Below are 15,632 nucleotides of genomic sequence, written 5' to 3'. Positions count from 1 at the left end.
GGCAGCATTTGGTCATTGAGGGGAGGGGGGGGGTGGGGGGTGGGGGGGGTGGGGGGGGGGGGGGGGGGGGGGGGGGGGGGGGGGGGGGGGGGGGGGGGGGGGGGGCGCGGGGAAGGTGGGGACAGGCCTAGCATCTTTGTGTGAATGTTCGGCAGCGGTGGGGTGAGGAGGCACTGGAGCCCTGATATGTCCCATGCTGGTTGGGGTGGGCCGTGCGCGAAGAGAGTCCAGGTACAAGTAGCACTAATCAATGCTCTTCTCTCATTTTTAGGAGAAGAATGCACATAATGCCACTGAGCCGGTGAGGACTGGTGGCAGCCCAGCACAGTCAGCGATTCTCAGCTGCTTCGAGCAGGAGGGCCTAGATTTGGAGAGGCGCCATGCTCCCATGTCCACCGGTGTCGATGAGACTGGGGTGCCACGGGCAGGTATGTTTGTCCAGCAGCGAGGTCCGCATTGTTCTCCCAATAGCCATGGAAGTGCTGAATGTTCAGCAATTGAAGTTTGCAACATGGCTTGATCATTGCTTATGGAAGGATAAGCTGGGGAACAGGGATGCACATGAACATTGTCTCCACATTATCTGATCCAATGTCCTTGTTCTTCCTTTCAGTATCAGTGGAGCACGGCCGGGAGGAGGAGCAGCAGAGGACCCCCCCTCACATCTGAGGGCCCTGATGTCTCACCAGCATCACATCATCTCTGCCAGGCAGGCACCAGTGCAGATACTAGAACCTTGGTGAGAATTAGAATATTGGCTAGTGTCTTGGGGCACAGCGGTGAGGACACTTCACAGTCGCTGGAGGGGCTGGCAGAGTCAGAGAGTGCCGATGGCGCTAGCAGTCAGAGGATTGCAGGGGACCAGGCACATGCTCAGTCGGTGGCTGAAGATGTGCCTCTGGAGCCGTCTGCGATGCAGCAAACACAGGAAATGTGGCCAGGTGGTGGAGATACATGAGGCAATGCTTGGCTTGGTGTCCGTGGTGGAGGAGTCTACGCAGACTATCACCGAAGCAATGAGCCTCATGGTTGAGCGCCATGCATCCTCCATGGAGAGAGTGGCAACTCTCGTGGAGAGGATCCTCCAGGAGAACAATCAGGGCTTCCTGGGGATGCGCTCTGACCAGCAAGTCCTCAAATCGGCATTGACCTCAGCTGATCATTGCGAGTGTGGAAGATGGCCTGGGCACCAAGTTTCCCAGCTCGGTGCTCATCCATTCACGGTGAGCAGGGAGGTCCCAAAGTGACCTCACGTCGGTGCAGCAGCTGCCTGTTGTCTCTGTGGGCTCCTCTCAGGGCGCTCCGGATGAGGGTGGCAGCTCCCCTGCCAGTGACTGTTGCATCCGGTGAGGCTGCGACAACTGGGGAGATGCCAGCTGTGGAACTAGCAGCTCCCTCCCAGGCGGGGCCAACACAGGCTCCACGGGCCAGAGGATGACAACCAAGGTCATTGAGGTCAACAGGACAGCATAGTCAGTTGGCTGTCTCAGATACCAGTGCCAGCGAGGGGTCAGCACCAAGACTTAGCACCTGAAAACGTAAACATAAGGCACCTTAGGCACATCACGGGTTTATCACTGGTGCTTTTGTGTTGGCCCGCAATGAGGTCTTTATTAGTTGGTGTGATGTTTAACACCTTTGTCATTTTGTTTTATTAAGTTTCTTTGGTTGTAATATTAAATTCAGAAAAGTCACCATGGCTGAGGGTGCCTCTTTTCTTCTGCAGGTGGATGGTTTCCAATATTGTAATGAGTGTTTTGTGGGACATTCCGCTTTATTAACAAGGCCTTTAGTTAATGTTCCTAACCAGGCAGATTTTGCACTTAGGTATTGAGTATGGAGCCTATAGCCCAGGCTTGTCCTGGAGGTCCATATGTGGCATGCTCGCTGAAGGTTCCCGGGTGTCCCTGTCTCCTTGGAGTATGCCTGGGTCAGCATCTTCCCCCTCAGCATTTCCCTGTGCATGCTCAACTTCGGACTCACTGCTGGAGTCATCATGTGCAGCCACAGCCACTGCGTCAATGTCTTCATCATCCACAGCGCCCCCCGCTTTCCAGTGCAAGATTGTGGAAAGTTCAGCATGCAAACATTATCAGCGACACACGATCTGGGGGCTACTGGAGTGCACCCTCTGAGCGGTCCAGGCATCGGAAGCACATCTTGAGAAGACCAATGGCTCTCTCCACCACAGCCCTAGTTCGCAGAGATCTCAGTCCCAATCATCTGACAGATATAGTTGACCATCTCCCTTGAGAGACAGAGCTTCCTTCGGTACTGCACCTCAAACATAATGAGGTAGCTGCTTCACCGCCTGTATACGCTGGCAGTAGGATAGTGGCATCTTCTATGGCCCCTTCTGCCTTGGACAACATCTTGGCCCTGCACCCCTTGTTCCTGCACCTGACCTCCCAAAGGTGGCTCACCTGGAGACTGAATGTGCACTCCTGGCCTCCTCCCCCTTCTAGCCCTCCCTTCCTCCTCAGAGGAGGTGTTTCCAGTGGACAGTTCAGCTCCCATTCCCAGGCTAAGGGAAGGCTTCCTGAAACCTGCAGATTCCTCACTGCAGAGTACTGACCTGAAGGTTGTGAGTCCAGACCAAGCAGCTGGAATGCGTTTTGAAGTATTGCAGATCACACAGGCAAGTATCAGTGACTTTGAAAAATCAATATTTGACAAAGCACACTTGCAACCTTACCGAGCCCTCTTATCCCGCCCATGGATGAGGTTTATACAAATGTGTCCGACCCGCCTGCCCATTGCGCCCATGGAAACATCACACAGGTGGAGAGGGACCCGAAGATTGCACGGTCGCAGAAAAATCTCAGTTGATTGGTGCCTCAAGGACCTTAAGTGGCCTGTTAATTAATGGCGGGGCCCACCCCCACACGCCAGTGGGAAAGTTCTGCCCTGTGTTTCTCTTTACTTGATTTTACGTCATATATGTAGTCACCAACTCAGTAATGCTAATTTTATTATACCTCATAATCCGACCACCTTCAAACATCTGCCTTGCTACTGCCTTTATACTGCCCTTTCCTCTTATAATATTTGGTACTGGGTAACATTCTTCACCTACGTCCACAAGTTCACTAATTTTGACACTCACTTCAAAAGCCACATGCCCTACCCTCTCATGGTTTTGCTTTCTGACTGATATATTTTAAAAAATCCTGTCATTTGTTTTAATTTCCTTAGTAATTTGTGTTCATAGTGATTGAAGAGACTTGATGCTAATGCTCACATTAACACATTTGTTTCATTGACATCAGTGCTGGGGAACATTTATCCAATTTCTGCATTCAGTGCATTCTAATCAAGATACAAAACATTCTCCCCATTCAATGCCCCAACCATATGCTATAATCCCAGCCTCAAAAGACCTCCTCCCTCTCTGCCTGTGTGATATTTCCATTTTCGGCACTAATGCCCCCCCTGCCCCCACCGCCCCCCCCGCACCAGCCCCTCTGGCCACCCCACAACCACTAAGCCAAACAGCTCCCCCTATTACTTCTGTTTTACAGTTTTGAACAAAGTCTTCAAGCCTGCATCTAACAGATGTAGTGATTAGTGTAGCATAAGTAAGTGTACTTGTCTCCTTATGTACTGTGGAAACAATCTAGTATGTTTGAAAATGTTAAGATACGCCAGCTCCTTTCACGGCCTTGTAGTGTTGATAAAATGCATAGAATGTTCCTTTGGCAAATGTACTGTTGTTCAAAGCACAGTTTTCCACTTGACTGCCTGTAGCTCAATGTACAAGACTTGAAGAAAAACATCACAAATAAAATTTTCCTTTGCTCCTACAATAAAGGTGTAGGAATGATTTTCTAAAAAGTGGTCAGTGCCCATTTGCAGAGGCATCTGTGGGCTATGGTGTACCAATAGCATTTAGATATTTCACTTAAAAATATTAAGAAGTTCAGAAGAAACCAGTGGGAGAGAGCTATCCAACTGTACTAGTATGGAAAGAATCTAGCAAAATGAAAAAATTAATATAATAAAAGCTTTTGTTATTTATTCTTTTCTGCACATATTTTATACTTACTTAAATGCTGCTCTATTTTTCTATTTTCTTGAGCTATGAGTCACTAATAACATTTAAGGCATTTTTTACATTTGTGGAATATCCTGTTAGCTGGATTTGCTGAAAACATTGTTGGTTGCAGGAGTGGAATAAGCAGCAGAGCTATTGCAGTAGAAAAATAGAATGCCTATTGAAAGCATAAAATTTTGCATTTGCAATTATTTTTCTTCCTGTTTTACTAGTTGATATTGGTTCTCTTGAACTACCAGCCTAAATGCTGCTCATTCCTAAGATTGTGCACATTTCTATTATTTTCATTTTTCAAATAGACATTTTTTCGCCAATAGAGGTTGTCCTCTCCGTTCAGCTGGAAAGCGCATAATAATGTCAAGAATGCACTCATGAGTCAGTGCTTAAAAAGAATCAGTACATAAATTTAAACGTTAAATAGGGAAGGACAACATTAAAACAGAAAACTCAGCAAACAGGGATCTTGAGAATTGAGGTTTCATTGGGATTAATATCTGATCGCAAATTGCAAAGCTGTAATGAGGATTGTGGTCTACACAAGTAAATTCATTAAATGCATGTTCTATTTCATTTACAGAAACATGGTCGGGATTTTGCAGCAGTAATGATTGCAAATCTGTCATTATTGCTCTGAAACTGACAGCAACTTCTGCAGTCTGCATGTGCGCAATTAAACACAGAAACCCAGAAGTTGCTCTCAATGATTCTATGCTTCTCCAGAGGTTGAGGTGTTGAGACACTTTTGAGGTGGCCCTCAGACTGCAATCATTGGGAAATGATTGAACTTCCATTTTTACATCCTTAGTTTCACTGTGAAAACCCTTGAAAAATTATACCTTGTTGAATGACGGGGTAACTTGATTCTTAATGATATACTAAATTCATAATTACTGTTAAACAGCCTCACTGACTGTGAAAGAGTAATTTTATATTTTGTTAAATGTCAAATTTCTCCCTAATGGTAATCCACCTTTTTAAAACAATGTTTTAAAAGCTAATGGGCATTTTCCCATTGGGGATCGGGGAGCAGGGAACGGGGCCTGCTTGTTGACATGTAAAATGATGTGTGGTGACACCGGGCGTGCGTCCTGACGTCACCGTGCATCATTTAGATTTTAAGTTCGGCTCAATTAACTCAATTTAATGAGCTGCCCATCCAACCTTAAGGTTGGTAGGCAGGTGAAGAGCCCAGGCGGCCTTCACATTTTTCATGAAACCTCATCCATGGGCAGGATGAGGTTTCATGAACTGTTTTAAAATCTAATAAAATTTATACATTTATTCTTTGACACGTCCCAGCTCATGTGATGGTGTCAAATGAGGGGACATGTTTTAAAAGTTTATTTTAAAGTTTAAGACTGAAACAAATCTCCCTGAGGCACGGAGACCTCTGCATTCTTTCGCATGCGTGAAAGAATGCAGGGGACCACTCAGGGAATTCCCTCCCCTCCCCCCCAGCCCCCAAAGGGAGTGCACTGTGCATGTGTGTCACGGTGGGCGGACCTTAATTGGCCCGCCCACGTAAAATGGCAGCGTGGCCCCGATTGGGTTCGCGTCCACCCCTGCACAACCCCCACCAAGGGGGGGAAATTTCTGCCCTATGATATTTTGGCTTATACCTAAATCCCATGTGTTTGTCCCAATTTTTATTCGGCTATCTGTAAAATTTAAAAATGAGAAGTGAGAAGATTCAGTGACTTTTACTTCTTGCTGTCTGTGAGGATACTTCAGTATGATTGGTTGCTTACCCTGCTTGATAATATCACTGTTGCTGGATGCTTGGAGATCCCCTTGATTTGGCGCCAGATTCAAACTGACATCAGGAAAGGGATAATCCATGCCATAGAGATCACTATGTCTTTGTGGGTAGCTTTTTCAGAGGTCAGTGGTAATTGTCAACACTTCACTGCTGACAGCAATATCCAGGCCAGAGTGGCGCCATCAGAAAATGCCTCATGAGACACATTTTCCCAGTGCAAATATGAAACAATTTTTTATCCATTTTCTCTAAAATTCTAACTAGGTCATGTATGCCATTTGGCCAGGAAGGTAATGTGGATGAGTTGGGTTTGGTTCTCTGCCATTGCTCCGTGTCCTGGTGATGATTCTCCCTACAATGTTGTTGCATGCTTCCTGTGGGAAGATGGCTGTTTATGACAGTGGCAACTCATTGGAATGGGAGAAATTGGAGCTGTGTTGTTGCATGTTTGTGCTTTGATTGCACCCTCCAGCACCTTTGTTAGAGCTGCAGCTAAACATTTATTATGTTTGCCTTAATATTTAAAACACGTTAGCTCATGAATAAACCATACAGGCTGATAAGATCTCCAGTTTGATCATGGTCTGTGTTGAAATAGGTGATCTCAATGGTCAGGCAGCTGGGTCCTATAAGAAAAAGCAAAGAACTGCGGTTGCTGGAAATCCAAAACAAAAACAGAAACAGAAATACCTGGAGAAACTCAGCAGGTCTGGCAGCATCGGCGGAGAAGAGCGCAGTTGACGATTCGAGTCCTCATGACCCTTCAACAGAACTAAGTAAAACTAAGTTTTTTTCCAGGTATTTCTGTTTCTGTTTTAGCTGGGTCCTATAATTGGCTACAGTTCTTCCAGGCTAGGGAGGGGAGCAAAAATCAAAGTCACAGTTATCACTCCTGATCGATAGCAATTCGACCAGAAATGAACAAGTGGGTGTGCTGAATGACATTTCATTTTGATGGTTCCATGAGTGGATTAAATGTATTTCCATCCATTGTTTTATCTCTACCTTTTAGCCTATTTCGATCCTCTCCCCCCACCCCACCCCCACTAGGGCTATCTGTAGATAAAAACTCAGTTCTGTTGAAGGGTCATGAGGACTTGAAACGTCAACTCTTTTCTTCTCCGCCGATGCTGCCAGACCTGCTGAGTTTTTCCAGGTAATTATGTTTTTGTTTAGGGCTATCTATACCTAGCTCGTCCTGCTTTCTACCCTTAATGTCACCTATTAGCACATTCCTTAGATAATATCACCACCTTCAACACCTCTTTGTCCTTTTGTCTATGACATCTTTTGGCTATCTCCACCTATCACTGGCCCTCTATCCAGCTCTACCTGTCCCACCCACCCCCCCTTAAACCAGCTTATATTTCACCTCTTTTCTATGTTTCCTTAGTTCTGTTGAACACTCATACGGACTTGAAACATTAACTGTGTTTCTCTCCGCAACTGCTGTCAGACCTGCTGAGTTTTTCCAGGTATTTTTATTTTTGTTTTGGATTTCCAGCATCCGCAGTTTTTTTTGCTTTTATCTTAGTGGATAGCCTATTGTATCCAATATCCGAGGTGACAAATGAGGAACTGCCACACAAAAGAACACAGTAGGTCTGCTGGACTCAGTGAAAAACTGTCATTACCTTTAGGAGAGAGATAAAAGGAATCAAATCTAAAGTAAAGGATAAACAATATAACAGTTAATATAGAATTTGTAGGATCTGCAACAGCACAAACTTACTATGATGGCTATTCAGTATGGAGTACAACTTACAGTTCCAGAAATAAATTCCAAAATTCCTCTCACACAGGCACCATTAAAAACAAATTCTAACAAAGCTTAAAAGAACAGAGTTTCCATATTCTCTCCTGTGGAAGCTGGATCAATTAAGGGTATAACAACACAATTAATTTCAATTACATGCAGAGCATTGTAATTCATCAGCAAAGTGTGTTTTAACAAAGCTTATCACAACATTTGCACATATTAACCTGCTGTTAAATATCTATCAGTATGACATATGTTTTTTGCTTTAAGTACATTGACTCAGAACCATGAGACAATCCTTAGGATTAATTGCATAAACTGGATTTGCTTATATACAAAAACACCAAGAAACTTGCCTGTCACAGTGATGCATTTAAAACCTTCACTTGCAAGTTAAAATGTTGGGTTGTAAGCAAAGGGGCTAATGCAAAAACAAGTAGCAAATGTTCTTGTGTCTATACAACAGGCTAGTTGTGATGCATTTTGGCACTCAAAAATCATGGTTCCCTTTCACTTGAGAAAGTTCTTTATATTTTCATTAACATCAGTAATTATGCTTTCAGGAAAATATGTTTTCTTTGAAAGAACAAAGAATTAGGGCGGAACTATCTCAGAAATCTTCAAAGTCTGATATCGGGCGGGGAAATCGGCTTGTGACCTGCTGATGGCAACGGCAGCTTTTCCACTGTATCGTGCACCACTTTGTTTAAAAAATTAAGAGGCATGATTTTACATTGGATCGCTGGTGGAGTGACCACTGATTTGCCCACCTTGCTGTGGCCTCACGCCTTCAGTAAACAGGGTGCCATATTTAAAGGCCACCCTTGCACAGAGCTAGCCCTCTTCAAGAGATAGGAAGCTGCTAGGAACTGATGGCTGCCAAAGAATATAGAAAAGTATTTAAAAATATATATAAAAATATGTACAAAGTATAGAGAAGGAGGAACTTAGAACAATCACCATCACTAGAGAAAAAGTACTAAGCAAACTAATGGGATTAATGGGTGACAAGTCCCCAGGACTTGATGGCCTACATCCCAGGGTCTTAAAGGAAGTGGCAGCGGAGATAGTGGATGCATTGGCCATAATATTCCAAAATTCCCTGGATTATGGAAAGGTTCCAGTGGATTGGAAAAATGCTAATATAATGCCCTTTTTCAAAAAGGGGGGGAGGCAGAAAGTAGGAAACTATAGACCAGTTAGTTTAATATCTGTCGTTGGGAAATTGTTGGAATCCATTATTAAGGAAGTAGATGCATTCGGAAAGTCAAAATGCAATCCATCAGAATCAGCATGGTTTTATGAAGAGTAAATCATGTTTCACTAATTTGCTAAAGTTCTCTGACGATATGACAAGCAATGTGGATAATGGGGATTCTGTAGATGTAGTATATCTGGACTTCCAGAAGGCCTTTGATAAGGTGCCGCACAAAAGATTAATACACAAGACAAGATCACATGGAGTTAGGGGCAATATATTAGCTTGGATAGGGGATTGGCTAACCAACAGAAAGCAGAGAGTTGGGATAAATGGGTCTTTTTCTGGATGGCAAGCTGTAACTAGTGGGGTGCCACATGGTTCAGTCCTTGGGCCTCAACTATTTACAATCTATATTAATGATTTGTATTCAGGGATAGAAGCTACTGTAGCTAAATTTGCAGATGACACCAAAAAGGTGGGAAAGTAAGTTTGCAATGAAAAAATAAGAAATTTACAAATGGATGTGGACAGGTTAGGTGAATGGGCCAAAATTTGGCAGATGGAGTTTAACGTGAATCAGTGTGAGGTTATCCATTTTGGTCAGAAGAATAAAAAGGCGACTTACTATTTAAATGGAGAGAAACTTCAGAATGCTTCAGTGCAGAGGGATCTGGGTGTCCTCGTGCATGAATTGCTGAAAGTCAGTATGCAGGTACAGCAGATAATAAGGAAGGCAAATGGAATTTTGGCATTTATTACTAAAGGAATAGAATATAAAAATAGGGAAGTGTTGTTAAAACTGTACAAGGCATTGAGGAGACCGCACCTGGAGTATTGTGCACAGTTTTGGTCCCCTAACTTGAGGAAGGATGTAGTTGTATCGGAGGCAGTTCAGAGAAGGTACAGTATATTGATTCCAGAGATTGTCTTATGAGGAGAGATTGAACAGTTTAGGCCGATACTCGCTAGAGTTGAGAAGGATGAGAGGAGATCTAATTAAGGTATATTAGATGTTAAAGGGGATAGACAAAGTAGATGTAGAGCGGATGTTTCCCCTTGTGGGGCATTCTAGAATGAGAGGCCATAGTTTTAGGCTAAGGGGTGGTAGATTTAAATCAGAGATGAGGAGGAATTACTTTTCTCAAAGGGTCTTGAATCTGTGGAATTTACTACTTCAGAGTGCAGTGGATGCCGGGACACTGAATAAATTTAAGGAGGAGATAGACAGATTTTAAATTAGTAATGGGTTGAGAGGTTGTGGGGAAAGGGTGGGAAATTGGAGTTGAGGCCGAATTGAGATCAGCCATGATCGTATTGAATGGCGGGACAGGCTCGAGAGGCTGAATTGCCTACTCCTGTTCCTAGTTTTTATTTCTTATGTTCTTTTTTTTAAAGGGACGAAACATGCTGCCCCCAAATTTAGCGATGTCTCCCTTGAGCGCCTACTAGACGTAGTGGAGGTCTGTTACGATGTCCTCTACCCCCTGCTCTGGGCAAAGGACCTCATCCAAGGTGACAAATCCAGCATGGGATGCGATGACAACGGTGGTCAGTGCCAATGCACTCCAAAAGAGCGCAGCCACCCAATGACGAAAAAGGATGAATGATCTCCTCTGTTCCACCAGGCTAAATCATTCTTCTCTTCTCTCACATCTCACATACACTCAAACCCATCATACATCTACAGGGATCTCACTCACTGTCAGCTCAAGGGATATCACCACTCACTCTCTCACACACATTTTCTTCTGCCCTGTGGATCATATCCTCACCCCATCCATGGGACCACTTAGCACCCACAAATGCCAGGCCTCCTACTCATCTGGTCTGGCAGGTATCTACACCCTCTCCATCTATATTCATGCAGGACAAGCTGGCACACAATAAAAGGGAGAGGTCGCAGACTGGTAGAGGAATGCCTGACATTATGGTCCTCACAGACTTTGAAAATAGAGTTATCCAACTGGCTGATGACAGTCCGGAACGTTCTTGTGCTGACAGTGATGCCGGTGGCGCTCAACCAAGTGAGGATCTAACAGTGCAATATCTATTAGACAACTATGCTGTGAGTGATGTGCCCTGTTTCACAGGCCACTGCCATGCACTAATTATCTCCCCTTCCTGGGAAGCAGCTGAGGGGTCCATGAGCCAGGTCCTTGAGTCCAGCTCCGTGGACAACACGGAAGTGGAATCTGCAGACACCGAAATTGAAGTCCCATCACAGCACTCACCCACACCCTCCACCAGTGCAGATACATATATCTCATTGGGACTTAGTTCTAGAGTAGCCTGGAGATCACAATCCGATGAGCATATTGCACTTTCTGATCCACAGCAGGCAGAGGCAGGGATGTCCAGGTTTCTGGCGCTTGGAGGAATGGTGGAGACCAGAAATCTGCTGAATCCAATGCAGAGCCTCTGGACTCGGCCATACCTCCGTAGCTGGAGCTGCAAAGACAAGCTCGGGAAGGGATGTCTGCTGCACTCCTCAGATTGCAAGACACGATGGAGGAGTCCCTCTGCCTTCAAAGGTCATAGCACCTGCATACCAACACACCAAGGTTAATAGTGGTAGGATTGTGGCTGCTATGGGGGCCTTGGTTCAGGACATCGGTCCTGCACCGCTGCAGGGCGGCAATCTATTGCTGAGGCACTTGGTGGCATCCATCCATGTCAACGTGAGGGTGGTGGGGGTGGGGGGGGGGTGGGGGGGTGACATCTCAAGCTCACTCCAGCTCTCTCTTCCTCTCAAGGAGTCAGCCAAGGGCCCTCAGGCACCCATAGGGAGGAGGATCAACAGGTGCACACCCAGGTGAACCTGGGAGAGTCCAGCCCATCTGAATCCCCTCTTCCTGTGACCCCAACAGCTTCAGCTCCACAGGCCGAGGAGGGTGCCACTGCCACACAGCAGGACCTCGAAAGCAGGCTGGGCCCCCCCCAGGACTCGATTCTCCAGAGGACGCCTGTCAAGGTCATCACAGACAGGGCGTAGCAGTCAGCAGGCTGCCTCCACCTCCGCCGTGGATGTTGGGGGAGCACCAAAAAGTATTGGCAGGGTTAGAAATGTCAAGTAGATGTAGTTGCACAATATGGGCATGGGTGTTAATCACTTGTACTAAATGTTGACCATTGTAACTATACTCCCAAGAATATTTCCGTGTCTATGTCTCCTTGTTATGATGAGCAGTGTTCATGTCAATCAAATGTGAAACTTTGCTTGCTGCACAAAATGAAGGCTAGTGTTGCAGTCCAAGGCCTCTACCCTTCACAGCGTGTAACCTTTTGAGCACACTGAATGGCAGGCTTTAAAGTTACTCCCCAGATTAGTGATGCATGCACTGCAATGTGGCTTTTATTTGATGCAAGAATCTCGTACCCAAGTGTCACTGGGTTCCATGATGTTCTCTGTGTGCTCTCAGCACCTTAGAGGCGGGGCTGCCCCCCATCTCGCCAATATCCCTGAAAGGTGAAGGTGTGGTGCTGAAGGAAACAGCCTGACAAAGGATTAAGTGCTGTTAAAGTCCATGTGTCTACTGTATCTCAGCAGCGACTTCATGATATGAGTCTCTTCACAGAGCGTATGTGTGCTGCCCTCAGCCAGACAGGTGTCAGATGTTCCCAGATGCAATGTGAAGATCTCAGGAGTGTCCTCACTACATTCCATTATCATCCTCCTGGATCTTGTGGCATTGAGGGCCTGTCTGTTTGGCCAGTGCAATGGCCTCATTGCCAGAATCCTCCCCCTCCAGGACCTCATCACCCTCATCTCCTTCGACTTCCTCCTCTTTGGAGGAGACATGCAGCTCTTGCATATCCTTACCATCCAGGTCCTCCCCGCTTTGCATCGTCAGGTTGTATAGCATGCAGCAAGTCACCATGATGAGTGACACTCTCTGGGGAATATACTGGAGTGCACCACCAGATGTGTCCAGGGACCGGTACCTCATTTTCAGGATGTCAGTGGTGTGCTCCACCAAACTCTGGATTGTGGCATGAGCCTCATTGTATCTTCTCTCAGCAGCAACCTGAGGCTGCCGCATGGGCATCATCAGCCACGTCCTTTGTGGGTAGCCCTTATCCCCGATGAGCCAACCCTGCAGCCTATGTTATCCCTGGAAGATGTCAGGCATTTGAGACCTGCTGAGGATGTACGAGTCATTGATGCTTCCAGGGTATCTTGCACAAACCTGCATGATCCATTTGTTATGGTTGCAGACCAGCTGAACATTGAGAGTGGAAGCCTTTGCAGTTCACATACTGTTGCCAGGAAGATTTAAAAGCCATGTGGCACAGTTGATGGCACCCTGCACCTGAGGGAATCCAGAAATCTGAGCAAATCCTGGCTTGCCAGGTCTCTGTTGAAGTTGGCAAAGTTGTGTAAAAAAGGGCATCCGTGACCTCCTGGATACATTTGTGGGTGGGAGTTTGGGAGATCCCGCAAATGTTCCCAGTGGAGCCCTGGGAGGAGCCACTGCCATAGAAATTGAGCACAGCGGCAACTTTAACTGCCACTGGCAGTGGATGCCCTCCTAGTCCCTGTGGTGCCATATTTCGTAGAAGGTATCATATGTGTGTGACCCGTTCCCTTGACATGCGCAGTTGTCGGCGACACTGGTTCTCACTCATCTGCAGGTGGCACATGCGCCGTCTATAGACCCTGGGTCTAGTGATGCGCCTACGAATGACGGCTCTGTGGGGTTCATCCTCTGTGTGTGGAGGAGGGCTATACTGCCCCTTGGTCTTAAGGATTCTGCTGTTACCTTTGGTGATCCAGGCGCCTCTGTCACATTCTCCTCCTTCTTCTCTCCTGCCTATAAGCAATGAGACAGACAGCGAGATCACCAGGTTCCATGTTCCTGATGGTCTCCGGGAACTGATGGTAAGAAGGAACAACAGTCATAGGAGGAAGTGGAATATGGTAGGGTGGGAGGATAAAGATGTGTGTTTGGGGTGCAGGTGTCATGGTGAGGGTCATGGAGGAGACAAGAAAGGTGGCATGGATAATGGGAGTGGGCAAGGTCAGGATGGGCATGGACGTGGTAATGGTTCTGGGCTCCGACGGGAGGAAAGGCATGTGGAGGTGGATGTTGATAGGGTCCAGGGTAAGGGAGAGAGGTTCAAGGGTGACAGAGGGAGTAGTAAAGGTCACATTGGGTGGGCCTTTGATGATGGGAGGAAGTTGAAGGGTGACAGGGGGAGGGGGGAGGGGATTAGCTGGTGGAGCAGGTTTGGTAGGAGATGTGCACCATCACTGCAGCAGCAAGGCGGCTCACCAGCAAGGTAATACCTTCGATGTCCAACTGTGATGCATCGAGTTGGAGGGGGGGTGGGGGGGGTGGGGTTCTTCTCAGGTGGGTGGAGCTCAAGGCCAACACAATTGGCCGACTAAAGAGACACCCTTATAATCATAAGGAAACCTTATGAGAGCTATGGCCAACTGACAGCCTCACCTTATGGTGTAGCCCACATGGTGGCAGGTCCGGCCCAGAGGGTTCTCATAACTTCAAGATCCCTGCAAGGTGTGGAGCTGCCATTCATTCTAAGTCATTTGCCTCTGGCTGCAGTCAAAGGTAGGGGTGAAGGGAGGGAGGGAAGTGGATGCCTGAAAGGGGCATGACTGGTGAACAGTGGCCAAGTCGCAACTCAAAACCTCCATCCTCCTGGGTGAATGGTCATGCCTGACAAGGGATTATGTGGTTAGTCTTTCTATTTTGGCAAAGCAAACATCTCTCTATAGAGTCTCAAGGGCAGTGGAGGCAAGCAGAATAGTGTGAGAGGAAGGCTTCTCACACATGGCTCTTATCCCCCTTGTCAAAGAACAATGTCTTCATGTGCAGGCATGTATGAGTGAGAGGAACACCTATTCCTGGACTTCCAGGATCGCCTTCACCTGCAGGCGGTGGAGTGCGCACGACCATTAAAACAATTGGCAGCAAGAAGGAATCCAGGAGACTTCCAAACAGTGCAAATGAACAAGTTTTTACAAGTGCCAAAGCTGTACACAACGACTGTACACCCATGGCACTAGTGTGCATTCAAAACTTTTAAATTTTTCTTATTCTACCATTACATCTGAGTGTGACCCCGACATCTGAAGCAGAGGCGCAAGCAGCCTGCGGACTGTTATGCCCTGTCGTCCCAGATGACTTTGGCGAGTGTCCTCTAGAGGCCCGAGGTCTGGAGGGCCCTAGCCTGCTAAGGGTCTCCTCCTCTGGAGTAGATGTGCCCTCCTCAGCCTGATCTGGTGAAGGCAGTGGGGTCACTGGCAGTGGGGAGGTGGAGCAGCAGAGTACTCTTGGAGTGTCATGGGTGGATGGCCCCAGGGTGTCTGGCGAGCGCTCCTCCTTCCTGTAGGTGCTCAAGGGCCCCTCTCTGATTCCTTGAGAGGAAGGGACACCTGGAGGAAGGTTGAGGTGCCCTGTCCCCCTCTCGCCTAACCACTGCTGAAACACACCCATGGCTAAAGCATTTGAGTACAGGTCTGAGTGCAAATTTGGCAGAAACTGTGCATTCTGCTAGGCCTGGGTCTCCAAGATAGACGCCACTCTTCCTTTGGAGATTCTGATGCATTTGGATGCTGCAGCAACAACATTAGACAGACGTGGACTGCCTCCTCCAACTCTTGTCCCAGTCTGTTGACCGCCTTTGATACCTCTGCCTGATATTGCCCCGCATCTCTGTGCATCTCCTGCATGTTCCCTAGGGCTGCTTGCAAAGGCTCATCATCTGACTTGGATTTAGAACATAAGTACATAAGAAATAGGAGCAGGAGTAGGCCATTCAGCCCTTCTAGCCAGCCCCACCATTCAGTAAGATCATGGCTGATCTTCCTAGTCCTCAACTCCTCTTTTGTGCCAGC

The sequence above is a fragment of the Carcharodon carcharias genome, chromosome 14, assembly GCF_017639515.1.
Source record: "Carcharodon carcharias isolate sCarCar2 chromosome 14, sCarCar2.pri, whole genome shotgun sequence".
Lineage (NCBI taxonomy): Eukaryota > Metazoa > Chordata > Chondrichthyes > Lamniformes > Lamnidae > Carcharodon > Carcharodon carcharias.
The sequence above is the reverse complement of the archived record's forward strand: the minus strand, read 5'-3'. Positions refer to the sequence as shown.